Genomic DNA, 7,077 nt, shown 5'->3' on the forward strand with positions numbered 1-7,077 from the left:
TCTTGATCACCACTATATAATTAACTAATCAATTAGTCCACTATGTATTAGCAATTAATTAAGTTAGTCAATCAACTTTAACCCCTGATGAATTACTCAAGTAATATTCAAGCACCATCACCCTTACTGAATCAGCAATTAATTAATTTATTCAATCAAATGTAAGTTCTAATGAAGTACTCAATTGATATTCAATTACAATCACCCCCTCTGTATCAGCAATTAAGTGATTCCATCAAATGAGAGCCACTAGTGACATATTCAATTAATATTCAATTACCATTACCCCTACTCTACTAAATTAGCTAAATATAATATAATATTATAATTGAAGAATTAATTTATGGAAATAATCCCTGTTAATAAAATGAAAGAATTATGATCACCCAGAAATGGAGTCGACCAGCCTCTTAGCACATGCGCTTGTTCAAAACCAGGCAGCTAAAACTCACTACATTCCACTTCAAACAAAATAGAGAGGGGGAAAAGGTGGGGGAGGGCGGAGCGACATGCTGTGTAAGCCTAACAGCCCATTCAGCTATCAGACAATCAGAAGTAACTCGATTGCTAACTACCTTGCCAGAAAACCTAATTGCACAATAGTAAGTAATCTTTACATTCGTCTTTGAAATACCCCGTCATATTCCCTAACGTCCTAATTATTTATTAATTTATTTTTATTCTTGAAGGGCTGCTCATGCCGGCACGCCCTGTTCATGCTAGTTGCGTCGCTGCACCCCTTCCCCTAAGATTATATAACCCTCAACAATAAGTAAAATGTAATTAAAATAATATAAGCAAGCTAGAAAAGCAGGAAGTTAGAGCAAAGTAAATGTCTGCCAAACTGAGGGAGGGAGCCAATGCTACCCTCCTGATCTGAAACACAATCCAAAACACTGAGCTGTGTAGGCCTTGCTACTGACTTGGATTATGGACCGAACAGCCATACTCATCATTCTTCCTTGAGTTACTCACATGAGACTGTGGGGTCCCACCTCATCCAGGGTGGAAGGCAAAGGCAAGCCGTGCTGGCTCTGTAGCAGCTTCATCAATTAGTGTCAAATAGACTGGAGGAAAAACTAATTTCTGTTTTAGTTCTAATTTCTTAAAAATAACAATTTATCCCGTTTTTTAAAAAACAGCTAAAATAGTTGTGATCTTATTACTCGAAAAAAAAAAACATGCATGGCAAAAGCTTGTGCTCAAAATCAATTCTGTTGTCATCTGCCTTGTCATTTTCTAAACACCCACAACATAAGATTCATACAACTATGAAAGAAATTAAACAGTTACAGAACAAAACAGGTGAAGTTATCTCTAGTTAAGTAACAATTGTAATATAATATGGCTGTCAGTCTCTTTCCCAGCCCAATTCAAAATTCTGGCTTTTACCTATAAAGCCCTATACAGCTAGGGTCATATGAGCCTCCTCAGCTTTTAAGATCTTTTGGGAAGGCCTTTCTCTTGGTTCCACCACCTTCCCAAGCTCATTTGGTGAGGACATGAGAGAGGACCTTCTCAATGGCTGCTCCCGGGCTTTGGGGTGCATTGCCTCGAGAAGGCAAACTGCCCCCCTCCTTCTTGTCCTTCCATGGTCAGGCAAAGACCTTCCTCCTCAGGCTGGATTTTAAGCAATAAATTAACCCAGGAAGCTGATTTTTGATTTACAGACTTTGAAATGTTTAATAATGTTTAACAATTGTTAATTGTTTAATAATTGTTAATTGTTTAATAATTGTTACTTGTTCAATAAATGTTTAATAATTGTTTTTAATTGTGGTTTTAATATAGGTTTAGTTGTTTTTAAAGTGATATTGACAAATCATTTTAAAACAGGGTTTGTTTCATAGTTTTATCTGTTGGTTCATACATGGGGAGGAATATGGCAAACAAACAAACAAACTTCATTATTGGGGGGACAAAAATGGATTACAATGAAATTATTACTTGTTCAAGTGATAGGCGTATTAGTCCGTGGAAGCAAAATAAAAAAAATAAAAGGTAAAAAAAGGCAAAAACGTGGTGGCACCTTAAATACTAACTTTTATATTTTTTAATGTGAGCTTTTGTGGACAAGTCCACTTCATTTGATATAAGAGAATGAGATATAACATGGAAAATATTTCTACATGGCATCAAAAGTGTCAGAATACAGAGATCGTGGTTGTTTGGTAAGAAAGTCAGTGGGTGTTTAACATTGTGATGATAGTGTCTTTGATTTGCAGGTCTTTCATGGAAGCTTGTACTGTAAAGGATGTGATTAACAATGGTAATATAACAATGGTAGAGTAACATGAATGTTAATTAGATGGCTATTTACAGTCATTGATGAACTTTCCCCCCTTTTCTTTGTAATCATTTGAAATGCTCTGTGAATTAACTCAGACAATGGATGACCACAAGAGCAGAGTAATGATCTGTATGACCTTAGAAATTTCTAGGGTGGTGGATCTGTTAAGGGGGAAAAACATCTTGAAGATGCAGTACAGCACAATATTAGCAGTGTCTATATCTGGTAGAGCGCCCCAAAGCCTTGGCTTATATTAAGTCCATTGATATGTGTGCCTAGCATGAGTATATATTTTATTTCTGCCATTTTTCTGTGGATTCTTGCCCTGTTGGTTCCCCCGCCCCCAGGATGGCCACTTTCAAATCATCCGTGGAATGCCCTGGTAAATTAAAATGATGTGAAACAGGTTTCTCTGTGTTGCAATTCCTGATGTCTGATTTATGTCCACTGATTTTTTTGCATAGGGATTGTCCCTGTTTGTTGGCAAAAATGGGCATAAATAACATTGGTAGAGTCACAGGCAGAAGTGCCTTTGATATTATCTGTGGCATTATTAGGTCCAGTAATTGCATTGCCCAAATAAATGTGAGGGCGTCTGAGTTTGTAGCATGGTTTTGTTCTCATCTCTGTCTCACTGTTGCATAGTCTATTGTGTTTCAGTAGTTGTTTGAGGTTGGAAGGTTGTCTATAAGCCAGTATAGGTCCACCACCAAATACTTGGGCGAATGAAATGTTCTTGTCAAGGATGGGGTGGTGATCACTTATGATGCATGTGTGTGGTCTCAGTTGTTGACTGAAAGTGACAACTATTGGTGTTCAGTTATTTTCCTTTCTGGGTCTATCCTGTAGTAGGTTGTTTCTGGGTATCTATCTTGCTTTATTAACTTGTTCCTTAATTATATTGGGTGGGTATTGTAATCTGAGAAATGCATTTTGTAAATACTTGAGTTTGGAGTCTCTATCTTGTGGGTCTGAGCAGCTACGATTATATCCGAGGGCTTGACGGTAAACAATGGATTTTGTTGTGTGTTCAGGATGGAAACTGGAAACATGCAAGTAGGTGTATCAATCAGTGGAGTTTTGGTACAGCATGGGATGGCGATGTTGTAGTTGTACAGTGGTGTCATAAAAATGTGCCTCTTGTGTAGATTGTTCCAGGGTGAGTTTCATATTTGGGTTAAAGTTACTGAAACCTTGGTGGATTTTTTTCTAGGGATTCCTTTCCATGGGTCCAGATTAGAAAAATGTCATCAATGTACCTCAAATAGAGTAGTGGTTTTTGGATGCAGGAGTTAAGAAAGTGTTGTTCAAGATCAGCCATAAATATATTTGTGCGTATCGAACTCAGTTCTGTTGATCTGGTTAATAAGTTCAAGGAATTCCTCTTTGTTTAGGAGTGCTGTGTTAGTCCTTAAGACTGCTCCATCAAATATATCTGTGCATATATAATTACATATATCCCTATTTCAATGTGTATTAGTGTACATAGGTAATCTAGTTGGGTTGGGGGAATAGGAGAAATAAGCACCACTTATGAGACTGGGTAAAAAAAAAAATATTTACAAACATTTCTGGAAGCTGAGTATTTCAAAGTTTGGTTGTTGTGGTTTTTTCCAGCATAGTAGTATGATTACCCCCCTCCACATACAGACACACTTCATTTGAGCTTCCTAGAAAAGGATGTGCCTATTGAAGAATGGAAGGGTCAAAAAGCCCACAGAAAATACAGTGCAGTTTTTCAAAATGTCTTTTTGAAAACACTATTTGATTTCTGAAGAAGTAGACAATTGGGTATTCTCTATGAGGCCTTTCAGACGGAAAAAAAACATATTGCTACCTTTTCTTATGGGCCCTAAATGTTCTCATGGCAGGTGCAAATCCAATATGGCTTGGATGGATACATCAATAAAAGAATTAGTAGTCAGTCATCAAAATTTGCTTGCTTCTGCCTGCTATGAAACAAAAGGAGAATTTGTCCTAAGGGAATCAGTAAAGCTGAGGGAATCAAATGATATTTTAGACTGTTGATGCTCATTAGGTGAACTTATGAGATCTTGGTTTTCATGATAATGTGTTTCTTATTTTCTTATAGCATCTCTGTAATCAAATTTGATGTCTTCTCAAAGAAAAACTCTGGCTGTCTCATAGACCACACAATGGGGAAATATCTTCAAAGTATGACGAATATTCATATTTGTGTCTACATCAATCATGACTATGTTTGTGTGTGTGTATGTACATACATACATGAACACATATGTAGGTATGTATGCATGTATGCATTCAGTTTTATTAATAAGCAATTAGCTATTGTTCTTTAACTATAACAATAGTTATTTGATCAATATATAAAAATAATAACGTTTTGTTGTTGTTTAGCTGTTAAGTCATGTCCGACTCTTTGTGACCCCATGGACCAGAGTATGCCAGGCCCTCCTGTCTTCCACTGCCTCTCAGAGTTGGGTCGAATTCTTGTTGGTCACTTCAATGACACTGTCCAACCATCTCATCCTCTGTCATCCCCTTCTCCTCTTGTCCTCACACTTTCTTAACATCAGAGTCTTTTCCTGTTGAGAGTTCTGGTACTGTACTGAATTCCAGTACAAATGCACAGCAGAAGTGCCAGCCGGTTCAGGCAGAATTAGCTAGAAGTTTCCCTTTGTACCCGCCCCTCACCAAACACTAGCACTCAAGAATAACACTCAGGAGGCCTTTTTATATAAAAGAAAGAAATCTATATTGTACTCACGAAGATAAGCATTTAGAAGGTTTCAGGTAGATACAAGAATAAAAATAGCGAATACAATGTTCTTCTGTTCTGGCCCCACGTGGCTGGAGAGGTCTCCAGGCTCAGTGGGCCGGCATGGAACCTTTACATCTTTCCAGGTGAAGAGCGTGTGCAAGAATGGGGACCAACAATGGTGGTTGAATCACCTCATGGCCAGGAGGGCCGGAAACAGGGGTGGAGCCTCCCTACCCGGGAACAACAAACTTTCTAATTGGTCAGCATGTAAACAAACAAGCAAACAAGTTAGTTTGTGTTGCAGGCCCTTCCCCTTTGAAATTTACATCTAGATTGCTTGACCATCCAACATTTCCATGGAGTCTTCTCATGACATGGCCAAAATACTGGAGCCTCAGCTTCAGGATCTGACCTTCCAGTTAGCACTCAGGGTTGATTTTCTTCAGAATGGATAGGTTTGTTCTTCTTGCAGTCTAGGGGACTCTCAAGAGTCTCTTCCAGCACCACAGTTCAAAAGCCTCAGTTCTTCGGTGGTCAGCCTTCTTTATGGTCTCACTAGATTTCTACCTCTCACTAGATTTCTCTATAGATTTCTCAGGAGATAGATAAGGTGATCAGGTACTCCCATTTCTTTAAGGACTTGCCATAGTCTGCTGTTATCCACACAGTCAAAGGCTTTGGTGAGCAGGTACTCCCATTTCTTTAAGGACTTGCCATAGTCTGCTGTTATCCACACAGTCAAAGGCTTTTGTGTAGTCAATGAAGCAGAAGTAGATGTTTTCCTGGAACTCTCTGGCTTTCTCCATAATCCAGCGCATGTTAGCAATTGGTCTCTAGTTCCTCTGTCCCTTCAGAACCCAGCTTGTACTTCTGGGATTTATCAATCCACATACTGTTGAAGCCTGCCTTGGAGGATTTTGAGCATATCCTTGCTAGTGTGTGAAATGAGTGCAATTGTACGGTAGTTGGAGCATTCTTTGGCACTGCCCTTCTTTGGGATTGTGATGTAGACTGATCTTTTCCAATCCTTTGGCCACTGCTGAGTTTTCAAAACTTGCTGGTATATTGAGCGTAGCACCTTAACAGTGTCATCTTTTAAGATGTTTAATAGTTCCACTGGAATCCCATCACTCCACTGGCCTTGTTGTTAGCCATGCTTTCTAAGGGCCATTTGACTTCACTCTCCAGGATGTCTGGCTCAAGGTCAGCAAAAACACTATCTGGGTTGTCCGGGACATCCAGATCTTTCTGATATAGCTCCTCTGTGCATTCTTGCCACCACTTCTTTATGTAACAATTTTTGTCCTATTTTATCTGTTGTTTATGCTGTGTTGGAAGCAATTGTACACAAGAAACACATTTGATTTGAAGGACAGATACAAAGAGTTTCAAAACTCATGAGAACAAAAATACCTTTATCTGTGATTGAAAGTACTCTACATCACTGGTTCTTATCTTATCCTTGGGTTACTCAGGTGTTTTTGGACTGCAACTCCCAGAAGCCTTCACCACCAGCTGTGCTGGCTGGGGTTTCTGGGAGTTGCAGTTCAAAAACATCTGAGTAACAAAGGTTAATGACCACTGCTCTACATGATACACCCATTGCTTTGCGTGTGTGTGTGTGTGTGTGTTTCATATACTTGGGGGAGGGGCTTCTTCATGGCTGGCCCTTCCTGGAGCCTCAATTCATGAAAAATGTCTCTGTACAAAACTAGAACTCTTTCCTGCTGTGAAAGAAAGCACAGACATACAACAGACACAGAAAGGACTAGTCATTAGATCTGCAATCATACTTCTGCTTCTTCCAAGCCCATGCAATAAGGCAACAGCCACTGCAGTTCTGCCCAATTAGGATGGTTATTCACAAATGTGAAATATGAATTCACAAATGTGAACTCTTTGTTGACACCAGCAGAAAATATGTCAGAAGATTCTCCCCCACCCCACTTTGTCATCCTCATGGATAAGAAAGAGATAAGAAATGCCTGTTTCAGAGGTCAAACTACCATGCCTCCCTCACAAGAAGACACAGTGTGTAAAGTGG

General features: G+C 39.1%; 1 long non-coding RNA gene across 1 annotated transcript in view; it reads left to right on the plus strand.

Annotated features, from left to right (window-relative positions):
• The window catches only part of LOC144589255 (uncharacterized), a 42,647-nt gene that overhangs the window by 8,424 nt on the left and 27,146 nt on the right, over positions 1 to 7,077 (plus strand). Inside the window, exon 2 of the long non-coding RNA XR_013545288.1 lies at positions 4,383 to 4,553. This is a non-coding gene — a long non-coding RNA (uncharacterized LOC144589255). The remainder of the gene's footprint in view (positions 1 to 4,382; positions 4,554 to 7,077) is intronic.

Source organism: Pogona vitticeps, chromosome 4 (genome assembly GCF_051106095.1).
Source record: "Pogona vitticeps strain Pit_001003342236 chromosome 4, PviZW2.1, whole genome shotgun sequence".
Lineage (NCBI taxonomy): Eukaryota > Metazoa > Chordata > Lepidosauria > Squamata > Agamidae > Pogona > Pogona vitticeps.